Source organism: Narcine bancroftii, chromosome 5, assembly GCF_036971445.1.
Source record: "Narcine bancroftii isolate sNarBan1 chromosome 5, sNarBan1.hap1, whole genome shotgun sequence".
NCBI classification, from domain to species: domain Eukaryota; kingdom Metazoa; phylum Chordata; class Chondrichthyes; order Torpediniformes; family Narcinidae; genus Narcine; species Narcine bancroftii.
This window is the reverse complement of record NC_091473.1, coordinates 135,161,339-135,176,887: the sequence shown is the minus strand read 5'-3', so window position 1 is coordinate 135,176,887 and position 15,549 is coordinate 135,161,339. Positions and strand designations below refer to the sequence as shown.

The 15,549-nt window shown below is 44.9% G+C and overlaps 1 protein-coding gene across 4 annotated transcripts in view; it reads right to left on the bottom strand.

Moving 5' to 3' along the window:
- LOC138763989 (serine/threonine-protein kinase N2-like) overlaps positions 1-15,549 on the bottom strand; it is a 206,164-nt gene that overhangs the window by 155,533 nt on the left and 35,082 nt on the right. The window contains exon 2 of one of the 4 annotated variants that reach the window (XM_069939116.1): positions 11,436-11,520. The exons of the other annotated variants lie outside the window; for them this stretch is intronic. The gene's annotated coding sequence lies outside the window, so the exon portion shown is untranslated. The remainder of the gene's footprint in view (positions 1-11,435; positions 11,521-15,549) is intronic. 4 annotated transcript variants of the gene reach the window in all.

Genomic DNA, 15,549 nt, shown 5'->3' with positions numbered 1-15,549 from the left:
ATAAAAACAGAAAATTGTTAAACTAGAGTTTAATATTGCAAGAATATAATCTGCAAATTAATCATATTAGAGGTACAAATAATGTGATAGCAATTTGTCAAGATGTTAAAATTGATCATGTATAGAAATATATACTCTCAACATTGGGTTACATTGATATAGGATTATATATTGTGCATTGATATCACTGATTTTTTAAATAACTTTTTATATATCGCACTATGAACCATATCAACAAAAATATGTACAAATGTTTCTCATTAAACATACACAGTGACATTTCCCTCTTTTCTTCCCCCACCCTCCCTCCCCCTTCTAAAACCAATATTAAACATATAAAATACAAGAAAATAACATCTTCACAAGAAAGAAAAATCACTTTAGTGATTTTAAAGTCAGTTTAGTTGTAACTGAATTTTAACTGGAGTTAAAAATTCCTTTGTAGGGGAAGGTGTGACAGATTATGTTATATTTTATTTGTATGTTTTAAAGGAGATAAATTGTTGGAGGTTTTTTTTAAGTGTAGGTTACATACAAACACTTCAAAACAGATCTCATTTAAAATGCCAGAGCTTTGCTCCGAGTACTTTGCAAAACCTTTGAAGAGTGCCTATAAGGACTTCACAAGTAAGTGTTAATAGGACAGGCTGTGGAGTAATGGATTATTGTTTTGGAACGCAACAGATGATCGAACTCGTAAGATTAGATCTGGAGCCGCAGTCTGTCTGAGCGCAGTTGGCTGTTCTAAGAGGGTTATGTGGTTTTCTCTGTGTGTGAGAGAGAGAGAGAGAGAGAATTCAGTTCTACAGCAGGGACTGAAATGAGTTCGGCCTGGTCAAAGCCCTTGTGGTCCATTCAAGAGGAGAGGACTGGCTGCATAATATTCCACTTGAAATAAGGAAAAAAAGAACTCTTTGGTGACCTGAAAGAAAAAGATCATCATCTGGAAAACCCTGATGAGGCAAGTTTCTTCAGCAAGACACTGAGTGGCTCGAAAGGAATCAGTTGTGGGTTTCCAAATCTCTCTATGATAACCAATAAAAACCTTCCTGAGCAGTAACCATTTACCTTTCAAGCACCAAAGCCTGGTGAAATTCATATATATTAAATTCTGTGCACAGTATAAGAATTGCCTGATACATGCGCTTAGAATTAGAAGGGGGTTAAGTTAATAGTAATAAGTTAAAGTTTGATCCTCTTTTCAAGTTTAAAGATAAGTAAAAGCAACTTTTGTTTAAGTAACAATTTGTCTTGGTGAATTTCTATTACTGCTGTGTTTTGGGGTCCTCTGGACTAATAACATGACATTCAAGTGTTTTTTTTTCTAATGGCATAATTAAATATTAAAAGATGGAGAAATATCCTATTATAATTTAGAATAATAATTGAGATTAATGGCATTCAGACCAATTCAGAAAATTAAATCTTTAGACATGGTGCATCAGCAAGATTGTCAGTTACTGATCCTTCTAACCTGGTCCAGTAGAATAATGCATAACCGCATGTCTGATTCCCAATTCAAATATATTGAACAGTATTAGATGCTAGTGAACTCACAAATGTCAAACTCAATACAGAAAGTAAGCTATTTTATTTTTTATAAATTATAAATGAAAATTAATGTGTAGTGTATGGAACGATATACCATTAAAACAGTGTCTTCAGCTCACCAAGTCACCCATCAGCACCCATTTACATCTATTCTACATTAATCCAATTTCTTTTATTTGCTCTATATGCTTAACTCCTCCCAGATTCTTCCATCTACAAAACTAGGGGAAATTTGGGAGGAAACAAGAACGCCCAGAGAAAATGCACATTGTCACAGGACACATACAGTCTCAAGGTCAGGATTGAACCCACACCTCTGGTACAGTGAGGCTGCAGCTCTACTAACTACCCCTCTGTGTCAGCCAATATTTAGTGTGCAGTCTACTTAAATTTTCCATCTTTCTTGTCCCTGTATAAAATATCTTTCCTTTCCCAAATTGCTTTATATATCCAACCTAATATTGTCCAGCAATTTCGCACTTCCCTTTCCTGCTTCAGATGTCTAATTAAAATTCACAGTTCTAGCAAAAAGCTATTCATCTGAAATGTTAACTGCCTGACTTGCTAATGCAACCTTTTCCTTGCTCAGCAGTTGAGAAGCATATCAATACTTTGAATGCACCATTAATTCAATGAGAGGTATATAATATTAATCAGAGATATTCAACATGGATTTGCCACTGACACAGGAGATGCAGTGTATTGGTGAGGGCAGTTCAGTAGACGCTATTTACATCAACTTCAGTAAGACCTTCAACCAGTTTTCACATGGGATACTGGTTGAAAAATTTGGGCCCATAAGATCCAGGCACCTGGCAAATTGGGTCCAAAACTGTCTTAGCAATAGGAGACAGAGTGATAGTAGGTGACCATTTTTTGTGATTCGATGATTGTCACCATTTTAGTTAATATCAGCTGGTGCACAGACTTTGGGGTTATGTCGACCTCCTGTTCCGCTGCCTTGGAGCAAATCTCAATTAAATGCAGATCCTTCTCTCCACCCTGAGAGTTCTCATCAGTGATTCTCTGTTTAAATCCTTCCCAATTACAACCAGGCACTTGCGGAGCAGCATGAAGTGGTCAGTAAACAAAAAACAGCCCTCCCCGATAATTGAGGAATCAAAGGTGGAGAGGGTGAGCAAATTTAAATTGCTGGAAGTCAACATCTTGGAAGATCTTTCTTGGACCCAACATACTAATTTCATCATGAAGATTGCAAGTCAGCAGTGTTGCTTCTTCAGGAGTATGTCACTGGAAACCTTGGCAAACTTTTACAGGTGTCTCGTGGAAAGTGTGCTGACCAGCTTCATTGTGGCCTGGTATGAGAGCAGAAAGCCCTGCAAAAGTTAGTGAACACAGCTCATTGCATTGCAGGGAAAACTCTCTCCAGCATCAAAAAAAATCTATTTGGAACACTGTTGCCAGAGAGCAGCAGTAATCAAGGATCCACACCTCCCAGGAGATGCTCTGTTCTCTCAGCTACCAACAGGAAAGATGCTACATGACTTGTACACTAGGTACAAGGACAGTTACAACCCCTCCACCATCAGACTCCTAAACAAACTCAGACAAATTTAAGGACTCTTACATTGCACCTATTTATCATTGAATTTTTGTTTATATTTATTTATTTCTTTGTTAACTTTTCTCTCTTTTGTACAACCATCTTTTCTTTTTGCACTACTGATAAGTAGAAATTCTGCCTGGCCCACAGGAAAAAGAATCTTAGCTTTGTCATGTGATGCCATGAATGTACTCTTGATTTAAATCTGAACTGTGATTAGTTCTGTGACCTTTGCTGTTTGCAATATACAAGCAATTTGGATGTGGACATAGGCCACATAATTAGAAAGTTGTGAGTGACACTAAGACTGATGAAGATGTTGACACTGTGGAGGATAGTCTTTGGATAGCGTGACAAGGACGTGAGGATAACTTAGGCCAAGAAATGGCAGATGAAGTTTAATCTTGATAAATGAGGTAATGCATAATGAGGCTAGGACATACATTACAAATGCTAAGGTCTTACGCAGCACAAATGAACAAAGGGACCTTGGTTTTCAAGTCTAAAGATCCTTAGCACAGGTTGCTAACATGATTAAGACAGTATATATGATGTCTTCATTCATCACAGCATCGAATATGAGGGAAGGGTGGTTATACTCTAACTTTACAAAACATTAGTCGGACCTCAGCTGGAGTATATCATGAGATTCTTGTCACCACAGAGATTCACTAGTACGTTTGCTTTGATGGAACATTTAGTTATGTACAGACTAGAGAAACCATACCTGCTTTTACCCAGAGTGGAGAGTTTAAAACAGGGTATGATTGAGATATATTAAATTATGAGGGACGTAGAGAAGAAAGATTACAGGAAACTTTCCTGAAAATTAGATGACATAGGTTTAAAGTAAGTGACAAGAAATTCTGTGGGGACCTTTTATGTCCTGCGTATTCTGCTTGACAGAATGTTGGAAGCAGAATTGGTATATAGTATTTACGAGATGGCTGGATGAGAACTAGGCTGGATGAGAACTAGGCTGGATGAGATCTAGGCTGGATGAGATCTAGGCTGGATGAGATCTAGGCTGGATGAGAACTAGGCTGGATGAGAACTAGGCTGGATGAGAACTAGGCTGGATGAGAACTAGGCTGGATGAGAACTAGGCTGGATGAGAACTAGGCTGGATGAGAACTAGGCTGGATGAGAACTAGGCTGGATGAGAACTAGGCTGGATGAGAACTAGGCTGGATGAGAACTAGGCTGGATGAGAACTAGGCTGGATGAGAACTAGGCTGGATGAGAACTAGGCTGGATGAGAACTAGGCTGGATGAGAACTAGGCTGGATGAGAACTAGGCTGGATGAGAACTAGGCTGGATGAGAACTAGGCTGGATGAGAACTAGGCTGGATGAGAACTAGGCTGGATGAGAACTAGGCTGGATGAGAACTAGGCTGGATGAGAACTAGGCTGGATGAGAACTAGGCTGGATGAGAACTAGGCTGGATGAGAACTAGGCTGGATGAGAACTAGGCTGGATGAGAACTAGGCTGGATGAGAACTAGGCTGGATGAGAACTAGGCTGGATGAGAACTAGGCTCACCTGGGCATTGAAGGTCACAGGTCAAATTCTGGAAAAGGGATTAAAAATGTGATTACATTGATCAACATGGATGTGATGGGCTGAATTGCCAGTTTACATCATACAATTTTATGACACTGTCAATTCATCTTTTAACATGTTGCATTTTTAGATCTCAAACATTGTGTTTGAAGTGAATGGCTAGCACCCACATAATAGCTCAATTAAAGTTTATTCAGCACTGTAATGTTTGATATCCATGCAGCAAATTTTGACCCACGAGCCATGCCACCCAATTATACCCAATTGACCCAAAACCCCCTGTCCGTTTTGAATGAAGGGAGGAAACCAAAGCACCCGGAGGAAACCCACGCAGAGACGAGGAGAACATACAAACTCCTTACAGACAGCGCAGAATTAGAGAGCAAATGTAACAGCATTGCACTAACTGCTTTGCTAACCATACCACCCAACAAAAAAAAGGGAAGTGGTAGCTATCAGTCTAAAGTTCTGTGGTGGCGCACATCTCACGTGGCGGAACGACCCCGTTGATATCGCCGCTCTGACGGGGCAGCCATGGAAGGATGGCGCTGTTGGGGGGACCTCAAGGGCTCGTGGCTTAGCCCAAAGCGTGCGCATTGGGCGAACGTGACGATGCCACTGCCAGCGCGAGGTGGCACTCACACCGCCCTTAAAGGGTGCTCGCGAAGTTTGAATAAATCAGTTCAACTGAAACCCCTCAGTGTCCTGTGGTGTGTTTCAGGATTAGTCACTGCCGCTACAGTTTTCATTTTTTTTTGCCCACAATGTTTATTTTGCAATTTATGTACATCACAAAGTACCATTTTTGTTCCAGTTTGCCTCCATTTTAACTGGTCCACAAATGATGCCATAACCTTGAGAATAATGCCTCCTATGATGTTTTAGAATAAAATATATCCGCTTTGTGACCATCATTTTAATACATTACGTAGTCTTGCAGTCTGCTTTTATCTTGTTCACAACTTTTAAGCCATCAATCTTCAAACATTGAAACAAGATCCGCTAGATCCAAGTGCAGATCATTCATATACAAGAAAAAGCTCTATCCTGAATACCTTCCTGGTGACTCATCTACTTGGTTGCAGAACAATAAGTGCAATTTAAGATACAATCAATTGTAGACAGGAAGATTTAAGCAAAAAAAAATCCAAAACAAATGTAATATTGATAAAATTTAAAAACCATAATCCAGGTTAAATAAAAGTGAATGTTGGATACAAGCAACTGCAGATACAGGAATCTGGACGTCTCCCACTGATAATGATATTTTTTGTCATAAATACAGGGAAGAGATTGAAAGTCTGGTGGCAGGGTGCCAAGAAACTCACTCCCTCAATGTCAATAAGACAAAAGAGATAATCTTCGACTTCAGGAAAGGGGGCTGAGCCCACACCCCTGTCCACATTAATAGTGCTGAAAGAGTAGATAGCTTCAAATTCTTAAGAATATCTCCAAGATCTAGGACAAACATGCTGACCCAAAAGTCAAGGGAACGCAGCAAAGGCTCTACTTTCTCAGAAGTAAAGGAAGTTTAGCACGTGCCCTTTCTCCCTCAACAACTTCTACACGTGCACCATTGAAGGTATTCTTCAGCATGTGGTATATGAAGTATTCTTACATCAGATACAAGATCAGAGCTGTACAGGAAGATGCTCTGCTCAAAATCAAAAGCTAGTGAATTCAGCTCAGAACATGCAGCACACTTTCCTCCCCTCCATGGGATCCATCTACTGGAAAGGCAACCAGCATACCGAAAGACCCATCGCACCCCATCAGGGGAAGGATTAAGGTGTGAAAGCATGCATCATCAGGCTCAAAGACGATTTCTTCCTTGCAGCCAACAGCCTCTTGAATGACTTCCATTACAGTGTTATCATGCTTGGTGCCAATTTATTTTTCTTTTCATTGTAATTCTAGAACTATAACTGTACAGTGTGAAAGAATGCCTGCCTGTCCTGCATCGGACTTGTCAGTCACCAATGAGCCTGCAGCAGACGAGGACATACCCCTCCATAAATCTTCGTCCGTGAAGCCAAGCCAAAGAAGAAAGAGATAACCTGTTAAATCAGTTCACAGAACCCTTCTCATGTAACTCAGTATTTCGTGAATGCAGCTAAAATGTCAAAAGGAGGAACCCATATCCCTCTACTTCAACTGTGAAAGATTCTGCAGGCCACATGTTGGTCTCCTCAATCACTTCAGAATCCAAAGAATTGGAAGTGGAATCAAGACATCCTTAAGAAACAACAGCAGTACAGTAGCAGCAAAACAAAAAAAATCACAGCATTTGTGATAATGTAGCTGAAGTTGAAAGTGGTCAATTAAAAAAAAACAGCACAATGGAGGCAAAATAATTGAAATGGTAAACTTCTGAAACACAACAGGATTAAACACAATAAACTAAATTAATCAGTTGCATCATGCTCCTAACTTCGTAAAACATGGAGGTGTGGCGGCACACATACTCATGGTGAACGGGCCCCACTTGTACCGCCGCACAGACGGGACAGCCGCGAGAAGATGGCGCTGTCGGGGGACCTTCTTGCCGCGTGGTTTGAATGGAGCGTGTGCCTCAGGCAAGCATGATGACGTAACTGCCTGCGCGGGGGAATAGCTCACGCTGCCCTTAAAGGGGCGTGCACGAGTTTTGAATCAAACGGTCGTTGAAACCCCCAATGTGGTGGTTGTGAATCTCATTCCTCGTAGCTACCGCTACATTGGTGACCCCGACGAGTCCAGACATTTTTCTGGCCTCTCGCTATGGCTTCCTCGGAGATCAACGCAGTCGTGGTGAAACTGCCCCCCCCCCCCCCTTCTGGACACATCACCTACGTTCTTGGTTTGGGCAGGCGGAAGTGTAGTTTCGCCTCTGACACATTTCATCAGACACCACGATGTTTTACCATGCTGTGAGCATACTCAACCCAGAGACCGCAGCGAGGGTGGACGACCTCATCCACAACCCGCCGGAGGATGGTAAATATCCCGCCCTCAAGAACCTTCTCCTCGGCACCTTCAGCCACTCCCCGCAGCAGTGAGCCTCCAGGCTCCTACACCTGGATGGGTTAGGAGACAGAACCCCGTCTGCCCTGATGGACGAGATGCTGGCATTAGCAGAGGACAACAAACCGTGTTTCCTGTTCTGGCAAATTTTCCTCGAGTAAATGCCCGAAGACATACAGCTCCTGCTGGCAGATGAGGACTTCTCCAACACATGGCAAGTTGTGGCCTATGCAGACGTCCTCTGGCGGACCAAACGGGAGAACGAGGCCGCCCTCAGCCAAGTCACCTGCCCAGGGCCTAGTCAGCCACAAGCGCCGCTCAAGCACAAGCCGGAGGAGCACCACCCCACCTGATGTTTCTACCATCAGTGCTGGGGGGGGGGCTCAAGCCCGCAAGTGCAGGCAGCCCTGTATCTTTCAGCGAAACAACTCGGTCAGCCGCCGATAATGGCTGCAGCGGCTGGACACATGAACACCCTCCTGCACATGACCGACAAGCCCGCCCATGGCTGCGTGCTCCTCCCTGACAGCCCTCGAGACCCGCACCCGAGCACGGGGCTCTACCCTATGGGCATCCAACAGATCCTCCATTAGGACTTTCGGCACTTGCAGAGTGCATATCCAGATCGGAAAGGACAAGTTCTGCTGGAAGTTTGTGCTGGCCTCGGTGGGCACGGCGTTGTTGGGGGCCGACTTCCTCTGGGTGCACAGACTGCTAGTGGACGTCGAGGGCAACCAGTTGGTCAACGCCCACACCTTTCAATCCGTCCGCCTTGATACCACAGACGCATGTAACCCGGAGAGAGCTGCCATCAGCGCCCCCAAGGACAAGTACTCCAGTATCCTCGATGAGTTCCCCTCCATCCTACAGCCACAGTTCACTGCCGCCATGCCCCAACATGGAGTCTACCATCACATCTCAACCCAGGGCCCCCCTCTTCATGCCAAAGCCAGACGATTACCCCTCAGAAAAGCTACAACTGGTCAAAGAAGAATTCTCCCAACTGCAAGAACTGTGAATCATCCGTAGATCTGATAGCCCCTGGGCCTGCCCCCTCCACATAGTCCTCAATACATCTGGGGGTTGGCGCCCTTGAGGGGACTACCGTCGCCTTAATGATGCGACCAAGCCACAGCGATATCCCATCCCAGAGCACATTCAGGACTTCTCGGCAAACTTGCACGGCACCCACGTGTTCTCAAAGGTCGACCTGGTACGGGTTTACCGTCAAATCCCGTTCCACCCTGATGACATCGGTAAGACCACAATCGTTACCGCGGGGCCTTTTCGAGTTCTTATGGATGCCTTTCAGGCTAAAGAACGTGGCCCAAACTTTCCAGTGCCTGCTGGATGCGGTGGGCAGAGACGTGGACTTTGTGTTCACCTAATTCGACGACATCCTCATTGCCAGTCGAGACGACGACGAGCATAAGGTCCATCTCCGCGCACTGTTCACCCATCTGGCAGAGTTCGGCCTCACGGTCAATGTAGCCAAGTGCCAGTTTGGCAGGCAGTCCCTGGGCCATACCATCTCGGCGGCTGGAGCCACACCGGCACCAGAAAAGATCGCAGCCGTGCATCAGTTTCTGAAGCCCACCATCCTCAAGGGCCTACAGGAGTTCGTCAGCAGGGTGAACTTCTACCACCGGTTCATCCCCGGGGCTGCCTGTATCATGTGACCATTATTTGCACTGATCGCTGCGAAGGACAAAGTCCCGGTATGGAAGGAAAGGGCAGAGGGCGCTTTCACTGCAACAAAAGAGCTCTGCACTCCATTGGTCCACTCACGGCCAGATGCTCACACCGCGTTCTCAGTGGACACGTCGGCTACAGCCATTGGGAGCGTTCTGGAGTAATGGGTCAACAGCCAGTGCCACCCGCTAGCCTTTTTCAGCAGGCACCTCCAACCCACGGAACTAAAGTACAATGCCTTCAACAAGGAGCTCCTGGCCCTGTACCTGGCCATCAGACATTTCCAATACTTCCTGGAGGGTAGGCCATTCACCATGCTCACTGACCACAAGCTGCTCACACAAGTCCTCGCTATGGCAAAAGACCCCTGCCCTGGTCGTCTTGCCAGCAGCGGCACCTGTCCTATGTGTCGGAGCTCACCACCGACATCCGGCACCGTGCAGGTAAAGACAATGTTATGGCAGATGCACTTTCACGACCCACCATCCACAGCCTCGCTCCCGGCTTGAACTATGCCCAGCTAACGCAAGCACAGAGGGAAGACGCGGAAACACAGGCCCTCCACACCGCCATTACAGGCCTCCAACTTAGGAACCTAAAGTTGCTGAGCAGCCCAGACACGCTGCTCTGCATTGTTTCCACCAGCTCGCCGCACCCTGTCGTCCCACCGCAGTGGAAGTCGTGGGCTTTCAGCATGGTCCACGACTTGGCGTACCCCTCGGTCAAAACATCGGTTCGGATGGTGGCAGAGCGCTTTGTGTGACATGGGCTCAAGAAACATGTAGCCCAGATGGCGAGGAGCTGCAGGCAGTGCCAGTCCTCCAAGTCCACCGTCATACAAAAGCCTCGATACAACAGTTCGACTCTGTGGCCAAGCGATTCTAACATACACCTGTAGACATTGTGGGCCCCCTTCCAGTGTTCAGGGACACCCGCTACTCACTGAGTGGTCAACTGAGCAACGAGATGGCCGGAAGCCATTCCGCTGAAAGACACTTCTGCCAGGACGTGTGCCAGGAACCTACTCACCCATTGGATCGCCAGATTCGGAGTACCGGCACACATAATGAGCGACAGAGGTGCCCAGTTCATATCTGCCCTCTGGGAACAAGTGGCAAACCTTTTGGGGGTCAAGCTCCACACCACTGCATATCACCCTCAAGCCAACAGCCTAGTGGAGCAATTCCACCGACACCTCAAGTTGGCCCTCGTGACTTGCCTCACTTGCCCGGGTTGGTCAGACAAATTGCCTTGGGTTCTGCTCGGCATTAGAACAGCCCCGAAGGAGGATCTGCAGATATCATCCACGGAGTATCATCCATTGTCGCTACCCGGAGAGATTTTCAGCCCGGACAAACTCAGCAGCCGACAATCAGACCTTATTAGCAGACCTTCGGAGGAAGCACAGCTCACTAGCCCCCCCACTTCCATCCCACCATGGCAGCTGACCGCCCTGTTTACCAAGGAACTGGGTTCAGCTGAGTAGATTTTCATCCGGTGCGGTTCGTATACCGCACCTTGTAAAGGTCCCTATAGAATCCTGCAACGATCGGGCAAGACTTTCACTTTGGACATGGGGGCAAAGGAGAACTGTTCACGATCGACTGCCTCAAGGCTGCACACGTGGACCTCAGTCAGCCGGTTTAGACAGCCCAACCTAAGCGCCGAGGCCAGCCACCCAAGCAGCGGGACGTGCAAGCCTGTTCTGTGGGGGGTTGTGTGGCGGCGCACATACTCATGGCGAACTGGCCCCGCTTGTACAGCCGGGGTAATCGCGAGAAGATGGCGCCGTCGGGGGAGCTTCTTTCCGGGTTATTTGAATGGAACGTGCACCTCAGGCAAGAGTGATGACGTCACCTGAAAGGGCCATGCGTGAATTTAGAATATGCCAGTATTAAAGAATTTACTTAAGATATGGGTTAATAGGAATGATGTTATGGACAGTTCCTTTCTCTTAATCGATTGAGGGAGAAATTTGGAATACCAGTTAAATTCTTTATTTGTACATTATCAACTTAGAGCTTTGATAAGGGATAATTATGGAAAGGATATGAAATTACCTGAGTTAACGAAGTTTGAATCTTCGATATCCTCTATACCAAGGAGGGGCTTTATTTCAGATATGTATCGGTTGTTACAAGAAATCTAGAAATAAATGGGAAAGTGATTCAACTTATGATATCCCTCAGGAGAACTGGGAGGTTATGTGTCATGAAGGGGTAACTAAATTGATTAATGTAAGATTAATTATATTTTTTTGCGTCAGCTATATTTGACTCCGGAGAAAGTGAAAAAATATGGATTTAGTAATTTGGATTTGTGTTTTTGATGAGGATTAAATACTGGAACTTTTTTCATGTAGTTTGGTCTTGGATAGGGTACAACCATTTTGGGAAAAAATTAGGGTAATTTTGGAGAAATTATTTAAAATTAAATTACCATTAGACCCAGAGATTTTTTTGTTGGGTTACATGGTTCCTTTGACTGGTTTGGGGTTGGATAAATTTCAGATAGCTTTTGTTTGTTTAGTGTTATCAGTGGCACAAAAATGTGTAGCAATTACTTGGAAAGATAATGTAGAGATTAATATAATGGCATAATGAATTGAGGTCTTGTATTTATATGGAAAAAATAACAATTTACATGATAATTAATCTTTTTTTGTTAAAATGTGGTCGCCTTACTTGGAATATGAGTTTAGAAACATCTCAAAATGATGTATATGCTCTATGTTTTTTTGGCTCCCCTTGCGGGGGCTGGCTAGGAGGGGGGGGAGGGAGGGGAGTTTGTTGATTATTTTTATTGTATATTTTCTTTGTATTGTTTTATGTTGTTTTTAAAAGTTTTAAAAAAAGAGTTTAGAATAAGATGGTCGTTGAAACCCCCGATTTGGTGGTTGTGAGTCTCCACTACCGCAACAGAGGCATATTTATGATTGAGATTTTTTTTAAAAATAGCATCCAAAGAGTTGCAGAAATCTAAATCAGCTTCTCAATTACTCTCAGTCCAAATAAACTGTTTAGACGAAGACTAGTTTGATTGATCTTTAAAAGCTGAATATCAAATGATATAAATGATAGATATGAAGAACTTAGAACTTTCTCCCACCAAAGAGTTAATGCTGTCTCAATTAACAGCACAATCTGAGACAGAAGGATATGAACTGAAGGCAGAAGATAGAGTTAATAAACCAGAACTTCATTAAATGGCAGAGGCTCAAAAGGCTTAATGGTTTCGTGGTCTTATGTTGTTCCATGTACTGGCTCTTCCTGTCAACAGCACTAAATGCAGGTCTCATTTCAAACCTGTGAAAAAGTTACGATTCTGTAGTGAGACAAGAGCATCTCTTCACAATGAAAATACATGAATCCAGAACACAGGGGCCAGCCTCCCAAATCTAAACATGTCTGAACAGGCACTGTGAATAAATGCTCAACTCCTTTAGCATTAGTAGTGAGGTTGTCAAACACAGATCATACTAACAAAAACAGGTCAAGTTCTCGGAACCACGCAGTAATAGCCACATTTTAGCTCAACTGCCTGCTCATGTCAGTATAAGAGACTTAAGAAATGCCTAAGCATGATATACAAATAATAAATACATGAATATTCAAATAAAAATATTAGCATAGATCAGATAACGATGGTTGTGTGTTAATGCCTTAGTCATTTTGTGACCTTTCATCACTCATTTGCTGCAGCTTACCTTACATTTCTGCAAAATATTACAAAGTAAAAAATGTTTACTTGAGGGATCATTTTGATTTCCATTTAATTGGACTGAATGATTCTGGACAACATTAAAATCACAAAGAAAATGAAATCTGTCTTAGTATTCCACTTAACTCCCAAAACTACAATGAGGTGCCCAATTAAGATAAGAAAACAACCCTTAATGGAGAAATAAAAACTGAGGCAAATCAAATAATGATTAGGTAATGCAGCCTTTGTGCCAAAACAAAGATTTTTTTTTTTTTAAATTGCTCATCCCAAGACAACATTGGTTGTGAGACTCACTGTTCAAATACCTAACACCATTTAAAAGACAAATGGCAGTGGAAAATATAATTTGGGGATAAAAATCAGTATTTAGTCTTTAATTATGTAAAATTCATTTTAATCAGCTTTAATTCCTGCAAATTTGAACTTCAGATGCTGGAGTTGTAAGGGTGTTATTTATGCCAGGTACTACGCTAACCCTGCTGCTGTCATAATTAAGCCCTCCTCTTGTGCTGACAACCCGACTCACTTCCACATTAAGTGTCCCGGTCAGGCCCTTGGTGCCACCAGACTCACTCCTACGCCAGTGTCCTGGTTAGACCCTCGGCGCATCCCAACTCATCCCCACATCAATGTCCTGGTCAGGCCCTCAACGCAACCTGACTCACCTCTGTGCCAGTGCCTCAGTCAGACCCTCACTGGAGCTCGATTCACCTTCATGCAACTGCCCAGTTAGGCCCTCAGCACACCCACCTTTAAATTAAAACTGGCACTGTAACAGCAGTGCACCATCTGCTGTGCTAACCTTGCCTCATTCATAATTAACTCCTCCCTTTCTCATAAGTTTGCAGATAAAGCCTTACCAATATACTTAATATACAGTATGTTTGTGATTATCCAAAAGCCACTTGACCAAAATTGTCAGTTATCCTATCTGCGAAAATATTCGATGATGACATGAGGTCACAAGTTGGAAAAAAGTTGATTTTTTTTTAAAAACCTGTTGTGCTCAAGTGGGACATTGACGCGTTGTTAGCGACATTTTGAATCCAACGGAGCTCTTGTGTACTCAAGTTGAGAAATAAACTTTATTTCATGTTTGAAAAAACTTCCCTTGTGTTTTGTTGTTTTCTGCTGGGCTGGGATTGGACCGGTGACCTCAGGCTCCCAGGTAGGATCGGCGATAGTAGTAGGGAGGTGTCAGGGATCCAAGCAGGGACCTTGAGTTCCTGGGCATGTTCCACAATGGCAGTGGGAAGATATTGAAGATCTTGGGCATCGGGGAATTGAAGCGGGGACCTTGGGTGCCTGCCAGGATCTGCGACAACGGTGGGGAGATGTCTGGGATCTAAGCAGGAACCTCAGGCACCTTGATAAATTCCATGATGGCAGTGGGGAGGTGTTGGGAATCTGGACGAGGAACTCGGGTGCCTGGGCAGGATCAGTGATAGTGATGGGGAGGTGTCTGGATTAGAAGAAGGGACCTTGGGATCCTGGGCAGGTTCCACGACGGCAATGGGGAGGTGTCAGGATCAGCCGATACAAGTATTCTAATGTTTAAAATGGGCTGCATAAGCATTTCTCAGATATCCTGAAAATGCAGTTAACCAATGCACATTGGGGGTCAAGCTCCACCACACCACTGCATATCACCCTCAAGCCAACGGCCTAGTGGAGTGATTCCACCGACACCTCAAGTTGGCCCTCATGGCTCGCCTCATCGGCCCTGGTTGGGCGGACGAGTTGCTCTGGATTCTGCTCGGCATTAGAACGGCCCCGAAGGAGGATCTGCAGGTATCATCCACGGAATTGGTTTATTGCGCATCATTTTTGCTACCCAGAGAATTTTTCGGCCCCGACACCAGACGACAATCAGACCTTATTAGCAGGCTCTCGGAGTAAGCTCTCCTCGCCACCTCCGTCCCAGGTTCGCAAACCGTACCCCTTTAGCGCCCTACAGCGACCTACAACGATTGGGCAAGACTTTCACTTTGCACATTGGGGGCACAGGAGAACTGTGGACGATCAACCGCCTCAAGGCGGCGCACCCGGACCTCAGTCAGCCAGTTCAGACGGCCCAACCTAAGCGCGCCGAGGGCAGCCGCCCAAGCGGCAGGACGTGCAAGGCGGTTCTGTGGGGGGGGGGGGGGGGGATTGTGTGGTAGTGCACATACTTGTGGCGACCCGGCCCCGCTTGTAACGCGGCAACGGCAGGGCAGCTGCAAGAAGATGGCGCTGTTGGGGGACCTTCTTGCCATGTGGTTTGAATGGAGCATGCGCCTCAGGCAAGCGTGATGTCACCGCCTGCGCAGGGGCGGAGCTCACGCAGCCCTAAAAGGGGTGCGCGCAAATTTTGAATAAAATGGTCATTGAAACCCCCGACATGGTGGTTGTGAGTCTCATTCCTCATAGCTACCGCTACATTTTGTCTTTTTTTTTTTAAATAGTTGCAAC